The sequence below is a fragment of the Equus quagga genome, chromosome 21 (assembly GCF_021613505.1).
Source record: "Equus quagga isolate Etosha38 chromosome 21, UCLA_HA_Equagga_1.0, whole genome shotgun sequence".
NCBI lineage: Eukaryota > Metazoa > Chordata > Mammalia > Perissodactyla > Equidae > Equus > Equus quagga.
The window spans coordinates 20,870,602-20,888,435 of NC_060287.1; positions in this window are offsets into that span (position 1 = coordinate 20,870,602).

The window sequence follows — 17,834 nt, forward strand, 5'->3', positions numbered from 1 at the left end:
GGCCAGTCAGATTCAGTTTTGAATGCAGGCATCTCTGTCTTAAAAGAAAAACAAAAAGCCCTTTCATATGAGACTTTATTTTTCTAGCCCTTTCAAATGAACTAAGCTATCTTTAGTTATTTATATTGACTTTGTAATCTTCCTGACTCAGTGAAAGAGTTCAAGAAAATGAAACAGACTTAGCATAACAATGCAACTTGCATCAGCAACAAAATGAATGTATTGCTCTGGCAAATCCCATTGCCACAATAGCTCCGTCAATTTGTTTGAAAAATGTACAACCCTGAAGTTTCGGTACCACTTAACAGCTGAGGTACAAATCTTCTATACCATTAGCTAGATATATTTCTGCATAGTAGCTTTTCAAAAATTGGAAGCATATTTTGGCACCATGCTGTTTCAAAACAACAACAACAAAATCTGTGCGATATATGCAGAAAGCTGTCAGCGCTTAGAAACACTGTTTTAGTTTCCTTGCCCTAGAACTCCTGCCTATGTGACTTAGTTCTTCTTTATCTATTATTGCATCAAGATTACATTAACATGGTGTCACCAAGTAATCTTGAAGTTTATTAGGTATGTGTGTGACTCACAGAACTTTGAACAGGATGAGTAAATCAGTCCTTAATTAAAAATTTGCTGACTGATTATAAGGGGGCCGTCTCTATACTTTACAAGATTGCAGGACAAACGACTAGAAAAGGATACCACCTAGAAAGACACTTCCAGATCACAAAATATGTATTGTGTATATTTTGCTCATTTGAACCAACAAGGGGTCTGCACATAAGCAGTGGTGAGTTGATTAAAATTCAAATAAAAAGATAAGAGTTTTAACATGACATCCTTTCTACTGAATAATACTGTTAAAAAACAATGCTATGATTCCATTTTAATAAAATATATAATAGCAATGTATCAATTGGATACTGTTTATTTTCAGAAATTGTGCTAGTTGTTTATATGCGTTCATTCTAAATCTCACATTAATCCCATGCAATAAGTGTGGGGTTTTTGACTATTTTTTATTTATTTATTTATTTATTTGTTTTTAAGAATAGTACCTGAGCTAACATCTGTTGCCTATCTTTTTTTTCCTTGTTCTTCTTCTCCCCAAAGCCCCCCAGTACATTGTTGTATATTCTAGTTGTGAGTGCCTCTGCTTCTGCTATGTGGGATGCTGCCTCAGCATGGCTCGATGAGCAGTGTGCAGGTCATGCCCAGGTCTGAACCAGCGAAACCCTGGGCCAATGAAGCGAGCATGTGAACTTAACCACTCGGCCATGGGGCCAGCCCCAGGTTGTTTTTTTTCCATCTTTATCTTCCTGATGAGGAAACTGAGACTCAAACAAGGTTGAAAGTCATGTAACTTTCAATTTGTTGAAAGTCGTATAACTAAAAAGAAACTAAATCTTTTTAACTTAAACGGATGTTTTATACTGGCAGTAGGAGCTTCTGATGGTACTACCAAGTTTCACTGGAATAGATGTGAAAGAAATCAAAGAAAAAGGAAACAATGAAGAACTAGAAAAACACACTGTCACACACATGTAATTGATAGTTATGGTGGGAACAGAGAAAAAACAAATATTTGCTTAATATCTTGGGAGAAAATAAAGTTAGAAGTATTCTCAAGAAAAATACGCTTATGATGAGTCTCCAGTATAAAATTCTCAAGTTTGAGGTAATATTACCCATCAAATATGTGATATTAGATATAAGGTGAGGCTGTTAATTAAAATATTTGCTTGATCTACATTTTTTTTAAATATCAAATCTACAAACAAATAAGCATGTTCACTGGTGATATAGTGAAATAGCCTAAAATTCCAACATGTTAATTTTGAGATTTGTCTACTCATGTAAACTATAAAATATATTTTGGAACAGCCTCATGAACATGAATGAGTCTTCCATCTATCCATCTGATTTGAAAATGGAGGAAACGTGAAAGAATCAAGATTTATTTTTACTGATTCAGGTAATGAGCATGGTGGAACCTCAGTCATCCAACACTGAAGAGGTTGCATCTAACGATGAGTAGGACCAGATGTAAAGAGAAGTCAATGCACGTGTAAAATGTGCTCCCCCAGAGAGCAGAGGTTGCAGGATGTCCAAAGTTGCAGGGTGCAACTTTGTCCAATCCTTTCTAGTCTGGAAGGACACCAGAAGGACTCCTCAGTGGTGAAGGACACATAACATGTCAGGAAGGCAGGGGATCTTTGGTTCCTTTAGTGTGTGGCCAGGAGAGAGAATGTCTCAGAAACCCTCTTAGAGAAAGGGAGCTGCTGAGGTCTAGCAGGTTATCACAGATCCAAGCAAATCGTCTGGGTTATAGGAAAAAAGTTAAAGTTGTAGCAGGAAACTGAAATGGAAATCAGGAGCCAAAGTGATGTTTCTCTTCTTAGACCAGAGTTGTAGGTTTCAGATAAAAGACTAAAGCTCAGTGATCATATAGTTCCCTAGGGTCGTTCATGGGCATATGATACTGGGTTTTGGATACTTAGAAAAATTCCAGGATCAACTGCAGTTTCTAATAACCTGCCTGACAGGGATGATCTGCTAAGGAAATGGCTGTTGAAAGTCTTCATTCCCACATAGAACACTGTCTGAAGCATTACAAATCCTCTTAGTACAAAGCACAAAGATCAAATGTTATCCAAAAGACTCAAGAAACTCAGATATATGCTCTCAGAGAGTCAGGAAAGCACTGACTTGAGGGAAAGAACATCTTAGAAAGAGAATGCCATCTGCATGTATTGGAAGTAGTTTCCACTGCTAGATTAGGGTTTTTTGGCATCTTCTGTAATGCCCAGCCAAAAAGGCCAATCACCCAGAAAAGGATGAAATTGAAGGATAAATTACTTATTCTTGATGAGCACAGGCCACTGCTGGTAAATGCATTTTGCTTATATCAGTTTATTTATTCAGCAAAGATTTATTGAGCATCCAATAGATAGTAGACTCTGTAGAAATTTATGGAGAAAACAATGAATAACTCTTAGTCAATGTTCTGAAGACCTAGAACCATTCTACTGTGAGATTAATAAGTAGAATTTCTCTTTTTCAGATGAGGAGGCTAATAACTAAGTTTTGGTGACTTGTTTGGGTATTGTAGATTCATCTACAATTTCGAACTGCATTTTTTTCATAAAAATACGAATCAGCAGAAGTAACTCTACTTTTTATCTTAAATGGTATATAAAGTCCAGCTAGCTTTGTTAAAGCTTAAAGACGATGACAATATTCATAGCAACATTATTTGTCATAGCCAAAAGCTGCAAACAATCCAAATATTCATCTACTGATAAATGGGTAAATAAAATATGATATACCCATACAGTGGAATATTATTCATCAGTAAAAAAGAATGAAATACTGACATATTCTACAACACGAATGAACCTTGATAACATTATGCTAAGTAAAAAAAAAAGTCAAAAAGGGCCACATATTGTGTGATACCATTTATATGAAATTTCAGCACAAGCAAAGCTATAGAGACAGAATCTAGATTAGTGGTTGCCTAGCCCTAGGAGTTTACAAATGGGAGCTGATTGCTAAGGGGTGCGGGGTATCTTTTTAGGATAATGAAAATGGTTTAAAATTGATTGTGATGATATTTGTAAAACTCTGTAAATACACTAAAAATCATTGAATAGTACAATTTAAATGAGTGAATTGTTGGTATGTGAATTATATCTCAACTAAACTGTGTGCACACACACACACACATACAAGGCTATGGGCTCTGTAGCTACAATGTCGTTTTTAGTCCCAAATTTTCAACTTACTAGCAGTATGAACTTGATTAAGTTACTTAATCCTCCTTTGCCTCATGTCCATCATCTATACAATGGGAATAAACATGGTACCTTATAGGATTATTGTCAACACATAAATGAACTGATATATATAAAGAATTTACAAGAATGCCTGGCACACTGTCAATACTAAATACATATTTGCTCCTGTTGCTGCTGTTACTATTTCCACCACTACTACCTGTAGTGTAATAATATTTTGATCACAATTATTTTAATTATCATTATTATAAATCCAACCTTATTCACTTAATCCATGAAAAACTATCTGACCTCCCCTTTTTACTTAACTACTACATACGTTTATTAAATTGTAGCTACATTTCTACCTATAGCCTGTTAACACTTTTTTAATAAGTTATATAAGAAAGCCTTGTCCTGGGACTTAGACTCATATTTCTTCATAAAAAGGCTAGCGTCTTATTTGGTATAAAGTAGGAAGTTATAATTTTTTCCTACTAAGGCAATGCAAATATTATGTGCACACCCTGCTCAATTAAAAGCAACCCATTGAGCTGGATAATGGCTCTCATTGCACACCAGATCACTGTATATTTCCAAGCAGGATGGCAGAGTTATAATATCAGCTTTATGGCAAGGATATGGGATAATAACACATTGCTAAGAGATTAACTATAACCACTTAAATTTTTTTCACATAAAATCCTCAGGATGTGGTACCTCCAAAGGGAAAAAGCAAAATCTTTAACTATTATAGCTTCTACTCTCTTTTTTTATTTTCACATCTCTGTAAGTCTTGATTTAGGTTAAATGCATCATTAATCTTTAACATATCCACCTAAGAACACAATTAAAGTCAGGTAGAATAATGAGTGGCATTACAAGGAATACAAAGTAGCACACTCAAGAATGGATTTGACTGTTCCATCTGCTGTCTAATTCCACACACCCACTAACTTGAACAGTGCCAGACCTAGAAACAAATTAACTCTTTGATGAATAAAAATCAGAATATTTGAATTAGTCAATTGATTTGGGAACAAAGCCAAGAACCAGAAGGTTATCTTGTAATATTAAATCTTTTCAGACCCACTATACCATCAAGCTTTATATTCAAGGTTTATTTCTTCAGGTCTCTTATTTTGATTTCAGAAAACATGGTTTTAGTCACAGATATGCTATTTATTAGTTGGGTAACACTGAGTGGAACCTTAACCAAGTGGTCATATATGCTGGTTGATTGTATCAGTGGTTCTCAATCTTTATTTCAGAATCACCTAGAGCAGAGCCTGGGATCCAAACACAGATGTATGCTTGCAACTGGCTATTCCAGTGTGCAGCCAGAGTTGGGAAACTATTGGACTAAATAATCTCCCAGGTCTTTCCCAGTTCTGTAAGTCTAAGCTTTTCCATCTGTGTAGATACCTTCACTCAATTCTCAGTAATAACACAGCATCACCTCACAGAAGGGTAAATTTAAGTTATTAGTAGAAATACTTTGAAAAATTGTTTTTTAAACAATACACTACTTCAATTTCACTTACACAGTGAAGGCAAAGAAAATAAAGAAAAAACATTTTGCTTATGTTACCTCAACAAAAGGACAAAGGCTGCAACAGCGAGGAAAAATAAAATAAACCATACCAAAACAAAAGAAAACAAAACCTCTGTCATCCATTTGTTATCCTTTCTATTAGGTAAATCAAGAAAAATCCTGTAGAAGAAGAAACAGCAATACTTTGAAATGCTCTGCTTTCCTTTGTCTTTCTTTCAAACTAAGCATGTATATCCTCATGTATTGCAACAATTGTTTTTGAACATTTTGATGTATTGAAAATAGAATATAAGGCTTGGGAAACATTATTTTATATGTCACTCTTGATTCCACCAATGCTAAACCAGTTACAGGAAAAATCAAGGGCTCAGTTTTAATCTAAAGGAATTTGGTTCAAGTTTGACAGCTTATCCCCACTCACCCCCAACCACATGACAAGATATTTGGTACAGAGATCAACTAACTTTTAGCTAGTTGAGGGCAACACAACAGACACTTGGCTTTCCTGCCCCTTCTTCTTCTTCTGAGAGGACACAACACATCTTCTCTAGCTCTAATATCCAGAGGTTCCAAACACTTTTATCTCCAGAAATTCTAAATTAGTGAATAGCAGGAACTCTTTATGCCCCAAATAGATGAAGTCTTTCTCCCAATTCGAGACATATCGGTTGACCATGGATAACTTACATTCAGCGGACCACAAACTTTCACATCCAGAGGGTAGAACTTTGCTGTAGTTTGAATAGCTTCTTTTGCGTGGACACATATTTTAAATTCCTTATTGGGAAAGAGGCTCTTCTCTCTCCATGATACAAGTAGGGAAATAAAACCCTGCCTAAGCAATATAATCAGTGTTTTGCCCATGTTGTTTACGCAGCCTCAGACTCCATGTTGTAAATATTACTTTGCCTATTTAATCCCTGAAGAAACTGTGACTTTGAATGGCTAATTAATCTGCCCCAGGCCCCATAGCTGGTAAATGACATGGCCAGTGATAAAGTCTATTTTACACTAGTTACGCCAAATCCTACTTCGTGGCTTGAAACAATATGAATGTTTCTTGTTTGATTTGATCTGTTCTGTTTTTGCTCTCCTTCCCCTGAAACAGCACTTGAGTCACTCTTTTGTATGGAGTTAGGACAGCCTTTATGTTCACTGCTTAACTTGTGGATAAGAATTCTTTGGTGCTCAGAATGATCTGGAATCTTTTTATTTCTTTTGAAGAGTATTTATACTCCAAAAGCAAATGGAATCCATGATCGTCTTCTTTAATATTAAATATTTTAAAGAAAGATAGCACATTACACTCTACAATAACACTTGCTAATTATGATACACACAATAGGGGGCAACTTTCTCTTTCATGACCATAGTTGCATTTCATTTTTTTTTCAATTTTTCCCGTGGATTTTACTATTATCCAAGATTGCTATCAAAATAGATTTCATTGGATAATTACTTTCCCTCCATGTTTAAAATTAACTAAATAAATGCAAATAACAATGATAGTTTGCTTAAATAAAAATAAAAGTTTCAGTTGACAAAATGATTTAATTCCAATCAAAAGCAAAGGGATTCCTTATTTTACATAGTCCATGTATCCTTTATTTTTGAAAAAAAAATAGTCAAAATTATATTGAAATTGATCCAGACCTTTATCATTGCGTGAAGGTCCAAATATTTTGGAATGGATCTACTGTTGTAAGTTTCCTTGACCAGAGGGTCAATGGAATGTCTTGTTATTATAAAAGTAATTCTTCCCTTTTGTTTGACCTGATAGGGTCTTTGATTTCATAAATATGATTTCTCACTTTGAAAGATTCCTCACCATCAACAACACTGTTCCCCTAGTATAGATTTCACGTGTCATTTTAAATAACAATGACAGTGGCTGACTTTCGCTGAACAATTACTGCTTTTGAAGCACTAAACTAAGGACTATTGCATACACAATGCTGTTTAATCTTCCCAACAATCCTAAGGGACAAATATTATTAAATACATTTTATACATGAAGAAATACAGCCAAAAATGAGCAAAATCTGCATTAAACCAGATATTTTTGATTTTGGAGTTTCAAATCTTTACACAACTGTGCCACAGTCTCTCTTCCATTCCATCATCCCTTCAGCTTCCTTAGTGATTTTTACATAGCGTTTATTTTACCCTGCATCTCTCACTGAAAAATTTCAGAGGCAGTTTTCCACACACTTACAAAGAATTAGTTGCAAACAACCTTTTCTTTTAATATATAGGGTACTTTACATGCAAAAGAAAAACGTTATATCCTTCAAAACTGCCATAGCTTATCGATTTGTGTGTCTTTGTCACTTTTTAAATTAATGTATTTTCCCTTCCTCTGAAGGTTGATTGAAAATGTGTTTTCATTAACATTTTGTGTTATGGTAGTTTTCTGATTAAAATTAAATGGCAAAGTGTAAGAAATTTATCACTCAAAACTTGAGTCTAATTATTCCAAATGATTGAGAAAAGGCTTTACTAGTAGTAATTATAAAAACAGTTCTTGGGGCTGGCTCGGTGGTGCAGTGGTTAAATGCGCACATTCCGCTTCTGCGGCCCGGGGTTCCCTGGTTTGGATCCCGGGTGCAGACATGGCACCGCTTGGCAAGCTATGCTGTGGTAGGCATCCCACATATAAAGTAGAGGAAGATGGGCATGGATGTTAGCTCAGGGCCAGTCTTCCTCAGCAAAAAGAGGAGGATTGGCAGTAGTTAGCTCTGGGCTAAACTTCTTAAAAAAAAATAGAAAATAAAAAAAGTTCTATCTAATTTGTAAGAAAAAGCAGTATTTTAGAAAAAAATACTTCCTTTGAGAGGTGAAGTTTTAATTCAAATTTGCATATGCCTTGAGGTCTCACAAATCAAAATACTTTAAATATTATCTCGTTTATTCAAACTACCTATGCAAAAAATCTGCATTAGTCGTTCTTTCGTTAATAAAAAATCAACTCGTTTTGCAGTGTTTCCATAGGATTAAAGCAGAGTAATAACCATTTCTGGAAGCAGATAAAATTTTCCCATTCAAAAATCTAAAAGTGATTTCTCCACAGTCTTCCTAGGATAGCTATTAAATTTAAAATTAAAGTCTGTTTCCGACATTAGGTTTTTTTTATCCAGTGTGTGGCATTTTACACTGCTGTCCTCTTTATTTTTCTGGCTCTCTCAAAGATAAACCGTAAAGTAGGTGAAATTTGCCTGCGTCCCATTTTTCACTTCCAGCTTGTCCTACAAATCACACGCCGTCTCATCCCCAGCCACCCATTTCTCTCCTGACAATCGTAGCTGCCCTGGACTCCATTACAGAATGCTTCCCGACTGGGTTATGCATATCGTCTCTACCAGGTCACACAGTGTAACCTAATTGAGCACTCAGGAACTTGAGCAAGGAAAATAAGAGGAAGAAAAAGAAGAAGAAGCATATTTTGGGAATTTCTGGAAAAGAGAAAAGAAAGATTGACATGACATCTTTACCCATCTCTCTATTTTTCTGATCCCAAGAAATCGTGTCACCTAGAATCAGACATTCTCCTGCAGGATGTAGCTGCTCACAAATGAGACTATGAAATGGCATCACTTTTGGTTGTTTAATTTCTTCCTTCATCAAGCACAGGTTCACCGGGGACGGAGACTTTTCCTTTCTTATTCAGCAATTTGCCTCCAGTTCATAGGAGAATACTTAACACATAAAAAGATATCTTTACTCATGTGACTTTAAAATACGGATTTGGCTTAGTCAGAAAAACTACCCTATTGATAGAATCCAGGCCATTTACATGTTCTTACCAAGCAATTATTTTTCTATCTAAAAAATTATTACTTTTGTTATTAGCAACTTTTACCACATAACATGAAAAAACTGTAACCGTGATTACACAATGACAATCAAAAACTCATATGTAAGTTGTCTGCTCTCTAAATGTTGTCTCTTGGGAAGATTATGCTTGAAAGTTCACATATTGAGTTTTTCAGTATGTAGTTTTTCAATAATATACATTTGTTAAATGCATGGAAAAGAAAACCATTGGAATTGAACTGGATTTCAAACTGTTAGTAATATTTAACATTTATTGAACAATTAAGATGAGCTAGGCCCTATGCCATTGCATGAATTATCTATTTTAACCTTCAGAAAAAAAATTTACTACCCAATTTAATAGATGAGGAAATTGGGACCTACATAAAGTAACTTCCCTGAGGTCACATAGCTAACAAATGATGACAATAGAATTTGAACCCTGAAAATCTATCTTCATAATCTTACCACTGCAAAAATAAAGTTAGAATTAAAAGTTATTGATACAGACTATTATATAGGAAATTAGGCCTCTAACTGTACATTTTCATATCTTCTCTCCTTATGAATGAGTAGCAAACACATTTCAGTTTGACTAAGCTCTTTCAAGAGATCAGAAATTAGAAACGATCTCTCTTTGGCTAGTATTCTCTTAAAACTCAATTAAAGAGAAGAAATCTTAGTCACTCTTATCCTAGTTGTTTTATTTTATTTGCATGTGGGGGAAGATATGGCCTTCTGGTCATGTCTTACTATTGAATGTAACATTTATTTTTCTGTTATAATTTCTACCAACATAGTTAGTATTTAACTTATAAACAGTCACTACAATTTCACTTCCAACAATGTTTTGATATCAGCATGCCCTTCTCTTTCAATATTCAAATCCATAAAGGCGTAATACATTTCTGATTTGCAAACATACAGAAAGTTGACTCTTATATCTGCATTTCCAGACCTGACTTCTTTATTCAAATTTATAACTCCTATTCTCCTATTCTCTCTTTCTCTACTTCTCCCTCTCTCACTTTCCCTCTCCTTCGACCTCTCTTTTTGTATATAAATGGATACAGATAAATACACAGAGATAAATGTATATATATATATATATATAGACACACATAGATACAAATATAATGTATATCTATTTATAACAAATAATTATAAATAATTGCAAATATGTTATTTATGTAAGACTTGATAACATCTGAAATAGAAAAGACAAAATACAAGAAAATTTCAAATGATGAGATAAAACTAACTGTCATACATCTTAGCAATATCTTATAGATGGAACAAGGGAGTGAGGCAAGGAAAAATATTCCAAAGATCCATATTAATGCAAGGAAAAGGAAAATATGTAGTGAGAAATGAATTTATTGAGAAAGCAATAAGATACCAACCTATTGGTTTGGAAAACATATTAGAGTGAGAAAGAGTTATTATTTACGTCAAAAGATTGACTACAAATACGTGTCTGTTCATGAACACAGAGAAAAGGAAGCTAATCAATCATTAATGGATTGAAAAATACAGTAGGACATCCCAATTAAGAAGGAGAAAAAAACATGATTAACAATTGGTCAACCAGAAAATATAAGGAAAGGGAGATGAGAAAAAAATAATATAAGATAAGCTCAATTCAACAGGAAGATATAACAATTATACACATATATGCATCAGAATACCTAAATATATAAAGCAAACATTGACAGGACTGAAGGGAGATATAGGCAGCAGTACAATAATGATAGGAGGAGACTTTACTATCCCACTTTCAATAACGTATGGAGAAAACAGAAAATCAGCAAAGAAACAGCAGACTTGAACAACCCTATAGACCAAATGCACATAACTTGTGTAAAACATTCCACCCAACAGCAGCAGAATATACATTTTTCTCAAGTGCACAGATAATATTCTCCAGGAGAGATCACATGTTAGGTCACAAAACAAGTCTTAACAAATTTAAGAAGACTGAAATCATACCAAGAATCTTTTCTGACCACATTGGAATGAAAGTAGAAAACAAGAGCAATAAGAAAACTGAAAAATTCACAAATATATGGAAATTAAACAACACACTTTTGAACAACCAATGAGTCAAAGAAGAAATCAAATGAGAAATTAGAAAATAACTTGAGACAAATAAAAATGAAAATACAACAACCAAAACACATGGGATGTAGGAAAAGCAGCACTAAGAGGGAATTTTATAGTAATAAACGTCTATGTTTTAAAAGAAGAAAGAGCTCAAATAAACAACCTAACTTTACACCTCAAGGAACTGTAAAAAGAAGAAGAAACTAAGCTCAAAGTTAGCAGAAGGAAGGCAATAGTAAAGACTAGAGCGGAAACCAATAAAATAGAGAATTAAAATATAGAAAAAAATCAACAAAATTAAGAATTGATTTCTTGAAAAGACAAACATAGGGGTCGGCCCCGTGGCGGAGTGATTAAGTTCGCACGCTCCGCTGCAGCGGCCCAGGGTTTCACTGGTTTGGATCCTGGGCGCGGACATGGCACCGCCAGTCAGGCCACGTTGAGGCGTCCCATATGCCAAAACTAGAAGGACCTACGACTAAGGTATACAACTATGTACCAGGGGGCATTTGGAGAGATAAAACAGAAAAAAAAAAAAAGACAAACATAACTGACGAACCATTAGCTAGACTAAGTATAGAAATGGAGGCTCAAATAAATAAAATCAGAAATGAAAGAGGAGACATTACAATTAATGCCACAAAAATAAAAAGGATGAAAGAGATGACTATGTACAATTATATGCTAATCAACTAGATAACCTAGAAGAAATGAATAAATTCCTAGAAGCATACAACCTACCAAGACTGAATCATGAAGAAATAGAAAGTTGGAGCAGATGTATATGTAATAAGGGTATTGAATTAATAATCAAAAACCTCCCAACAAAGAAAAATCTGGGACCAGATGGCTGCACTGATTATATCAGCCATTTAAAAGAGAATTAATGCCAACTCTTCTCAAACTTTTCAGAAGGTACACGTCCAAACTCATTTTATGAGGCCAGCATTACCCTGATACCAAAACCAGATGAAGATTCCACAAGAAAAGAAAACTACAGGCCAATATCCCTGATGAATTTATGTGTAAAAATGCTCAACAAAAATACTACCAAACCAAATTCAACAAATGCATTAAAAGAATCATTTACCATGATCAAGTGCGATTTATACTTAGGATGCAAGAATGGTTCAACATACACATATCAATTAATGTAATACATCATATTAACAGAATGAAGGGAAAAAATCACATGATCATCCCAATAGCTCAGAAAAAGTGTTTGACAAAATTAAACACCCCTTTATGATAAAAACTCTCAACAAACTAGGTATACAAGAAATGTACCTGAATATGATAGAGGCCATACATGACAAGCCCACAGCTAGCATCATATTCAATGGTGAAAAACTGAAAGCTTTTTCCTCTAAGATTAAGAACAAAGTAAGGGTGCCTCCTCTCACCACTCTATCCAACATAGTACTGAAGGCCCTAGACAGAGCAATTAGTCAAGGAAGGAATAAAAGACATCCAAATTGGAAAGTAATAAGTAAAATTAACTGTTCACAAATAGCATGATCTTATAAGTAGGAAACAAAGAGATGCCACACATGCGAACACAAACTGTCAGAACTAATGAAAAATTCGGTAAAGTTCCAGGGTATAAACTCAACATAGAAAAAAATCAGTTGCATTCCTATACTTTAACAATGTACTATCTGAAAAGAAAATTTAAAAAACAATCCCATTAGCAGTAGTACCAAAAGAAATGAAATACTTGGAGTAAACTTAAGTAAGGAGGTGAAAGACTTGTATACTAAAAGCTACAATTTTGATCAAAGAAATTAAACAAGACACAAACAAAAGTAAAGATCACATATTCATGGCTCGAAAGATTTAATATTGTTAAAATGTCCATACTACCCAAACTGACCTACAAATTCAATGAAACCCCTATTAAAATCCCAATGACATTTTACCCAGAAATAGAAAATAAGAATTCTAAACTTCACATAGAAATACAAAAGACCACAAATAGAGAAAACAACCTTGAGAAAGAACACAGCTAGAGACATCACGCTTTTGGACTTCAAAATATATTACACAACAATTGTAATTAAGAGCGTATCATATCGGCATTAAAAAAGACATATAGACCAATGTAACAGAATACAGAGCCCGGAGGTAAATCCATGCATACACAGTCAATTGATCTTTGACACGATGCCAAGAATACACAATGAAAAAAGATAATCTCTTCAACAAATGGTGTCAGGAAAACTGGATATCCACATGCAAAAGAATGAATTTACACCCATATTGTCCATTATACACAAAAATAAACTCAAAATGAATTAAAGACTTAAAACTAAAACCTGAAACTATAAAATTCCTAGAAGAAAATATAGAGGAAAATTTTCATGACATTGGACTTGGCAACAATTTCATGATTATGACATAAAAGCAAAGGCAACAGGAGAAAAAATGTATAAATGGAACTGTATCAAACTGCAAGCTGCTGCACAGCAAAGGAAACAACAGAGTGAAAACCCAACCTGCTGAATGGAAGAAAAGATTTGCAAACCAAATTTCAGATAAGGAGTTAATTTCCAAAATCGACAAGAAACTTCTACAACTCAATAACAACAACAACAACAAAAGTAATCTAAATTAAAAATGAGCTAAAGATCTAAATAGGCATTTCTTCAAAGAAAACATACAAATGGGCAACAGGTATATGAAAAGATGCTCAATGACACTAATCATCAGGGAAATGCAAATCAAAACCACAATGAGATACCACCTGTTATGATAGTATTATTTTAAAAAAAGATAACAAACGTTGGTGAAGATGTGGAGAAATTGGAACATTTGTGCACTTTTGGTGGGAATGCAAAATGGTAACGCCACTATGGAAAGCAGTATGAAGTTTCTTCAAAATACTTTTTTAAAAGGTCTACCATATGATCTAGTAATCTCACATCTGGGTGTTTATTCAAAAGTTTTGAAATCAGGGTCTTGAAGATGTATTAGCACCCTAATGTTCATTGCAGCACCATTCACAACAGTCAAGATGTGGGGAAAACCTAACAATTTGTTGACTGATGAATGAATGTGGGGAATGAGGTATATATAGACAGTTGAATATCATTCATCCTTTTAAAAGAAGAAAATCCTGCAATATGAGACAACATGAATGGACCTTGAAGACATTATGCTAATCGAAATAAGGAAGTCATAGAAGAACAAATACTGCATGATTCCCCTTATATGAAGTATCCAAAAAAGTCAAATTCATAGAATCAGAGAATATAACGGTAGTTATAAGAGGCAGTGGGGGGAGAAGGAAGTGGAAATTTTCCAGACAACAGACATAAAGTTCCAATTATGCAAGGTGAATATATTCTAGAGATCTGTTGTACAACATTGTGTCTACAGTTAACAATACTGTATTTACACTTAAAATTTTTTTAAGGGGATAAATCTCATGTTAAGTGTTCTTATCATAACAAAATAAAATTTTAAAAATGTACAATAAGTGACAAGAAAATTAGAAGGAATAATAGCATATGTATCATGCATGACACAAAATGTGAACATACTGAATTTTCCCATTAAAAAGTAGAGACGAGAGGCTGGCCCGGTGGCGCAGTGGTTAAGTTCGCAGGTTCCACTTCGGGGGCCCAGAGTTCGCTGGTTCAGATCCTGGGTGCAGACATGGCACCACTTGGCAAGTCATGCCTGTGGTAGACGTCCCACATATAAAGTAGAGGAAGATGGGCAAGGACGTTAGCTCAGGGCCAATCTTCCTCAAAAAAAAAAAAAAGGTCGAGACCATTAGAATAGGTTAAAAAAACTGAAACTAGCTCTGTAGGTCCTTTATGAAAGATATCTAAAATAAAGTGTTAAAGATTAAATAATAAATTTGAGGCAAATGGCCACAAAAATTAAGCAAATGAGGAAATACTAATATCAGAAACTGTGTATTTGAGATTAAATCCATCAAACAAGAAAAGGAAAGTTTATGAGGCTAAAGATAAAATTTTTTAAGGATAGACAACTGCCATGAGCCATTTAAGCCATGTCAAAGAAGTCAAATTACAAGACCAAAAAGAAAAATGAGGACCTGTGGGGACTGATACACATGCAGACACACGCACACACATGCAACATGCAAATTGAGACAGAAAGAATTTTTAATCCACCCCCCAAAAATCTTCTCACTGTGCACGATATATTTATAAAAATCGATGATGCACTTGGCCAAAAATAACACTTAAACAAAATATTTAAAGGTATTATATACCTTATCCCATAATCATAGCCCAATATAATTAGAAAAACATTTAACTAGACAATAGAATTCACAACCACTCAGAAATTAAGAAACTAACGGCCAATTCTCAAATCAAAGAAATAATCTAAAGGAAAGTTTTTAAAAATCCAGAAAACTATTAAGAGGGTAATATTTCATATAACTTCTTGAATTAATTTAGAGAATATTTACTTTAATAAGAATTGATCCAATTAGATCAATTGATTCAATCCTAGCACTTTACTCTTTTGTCATTTTGCCACCTGGTTGCAAATAATAGTCTAATTCAGTCAAAAGGACTTATAGTTGTGACACCATATACTTTCCCATTCCTAATATTGCTAATTTTTCCTTGTAAATGTGATCCAATTCAAGAAATGAAGCAACATAATCTACCATAAAAATTAGAAACACGTAAATAATAGAATAATACCAAAAGATGCTGAAACATCACATTAAAATTCTTCAGTCATTTACATATAAAAATTTCTGAATAAACATGAAAATAATAAAACTACTTAAAGCCACAGACAATATTTTCCACAAATTCAGGCAGTGAATAGTAACAAATTATAAAGCATTAAAATCATATCAATGAAAATCATAATGTGGACATAGAAATGCAAAGTCCTTTGTTCGTCTTAGATCTGAAAGTTTGTTTCCTTGGCAATCTGATAAGGGTGGGATGTGGATTATGTTACTAGGCATCACTGTGATAAACTTGACCTCTAATTTGCATAAGGCATCATCTGGCTCAGGAGGAGCCATAAATATTCGATGGGCAAGATATAGCTTGGGCTTCTGTCAGTATGGTGAGACATATAACTAGCATGTTCCTAGTGGAGATTCTGGAAGCCACTCATGAAGGTTTACCAGAGTTATTGGCTCCTAAAGGGTACAAGATATCTAAACGTGGGCACTTCCTGTACCTGCTCAATGTGAGTTTTAGTCTCCTACCCGTGAGCACTTTCCTGCAAAGACAAATACCTCCTCTACAGCTGTGTGGACTACTTCCATGAGAAGAGAAATGTTTCATATTTCCCTGCTGATCTACTGTGATTGTTGTCCTAAATCTTTCTCAGTATTCTGGTGGGAAGAGTGCCTGTGATAGTCTTCTGAGTCTATGTGGTGTTGGAGAATCCCATTTATAATTAAATGTTTTCTGGGTTTATTTAGTAAATAAGGGAAAAAACGTAAATATTTGGTATGTACTTTAGAGGAGAAAACTGCCTCTTTTGCTAATGAAATTCATATAAAGCTAAAGAAAATCCAAAATATGCTGGCAAAAAAATTTCAAATAGAATTACTGAGAGAATTACATAAAATTGCTGGCTATAGCATAAATATATTAAAAATAGCACGTCTATTTTCTAGCAATGAGAAAAGGATAGGGGAAAATATTCCTTTTCCATTAACAAGAAAACCTTTAAAACACTTAGGGATAAAATTTTTAAAAGATGAATGACATGAATATAACTCTAAAATCATATTGAAAAAATAAAGTTATTCATTTATTCATCAAATACTTACTGAGCATCTACTATAAGCAGGATATTGTTCTAGGTTTACAAGATCAAATATCTAAAAAATAAGTATTGTTGCCTTTGAGGACTTATATGTGGGGTTGAGCCAAACAATTCAAGAATTGAAAAATTAAATCAGAATGGAGAAAAGTGGTAAGTGCTATGGAAAAACAAAATTAGAGTAAATTAAAGGGAATTGGGAGTGAGGCTGTATTAGTTTTTTTTGACACATAACAAATTGCTATGGCTAACAATAACATGCATCTATTGAGTCTGAGCATGGTTTAAGCTGGGTCCTCTGATCTGAGTCTTACAAGTCTACGTCCAAGGTGTCTTGGGCTGCACTGTCATGTGCGGCTTGGGTTTCTCTTCAAGTTCATTGATTGTTGGCTTCATTCAGTTCTTTGCCATTGTAAGATTGAGGCCTTTACTTCTCAAAACCCCCTGCCATTCTCTGCCAAATAGCCTTCTCTGCCACATAGAAGTTTTCATCTTCAACGCCAGCAGAAGATCACCTCTGGTTTAGAATCTCTCTCTTAAAAGAAGGGTTACACCCTGTCTTAGAGAGTTCACATGATTAGATTGATTCTACTCAAGATGATCTCTCCTTTGATTAATTCGATGTTAACCTTATTTCCATGTTAATGGAGAATTTAGTTAACCTGCAAAATCTCTTCACCATTGCTATTTAATCTAAGGTAATCACAGAAGAGGGATCACATCATAATAAAAGTCTGGCTCACATCCAAGGTGAAGAGACAAGAGAGGCAGTGTGCAGCTGGGGGCTGAAATTCTGGGGA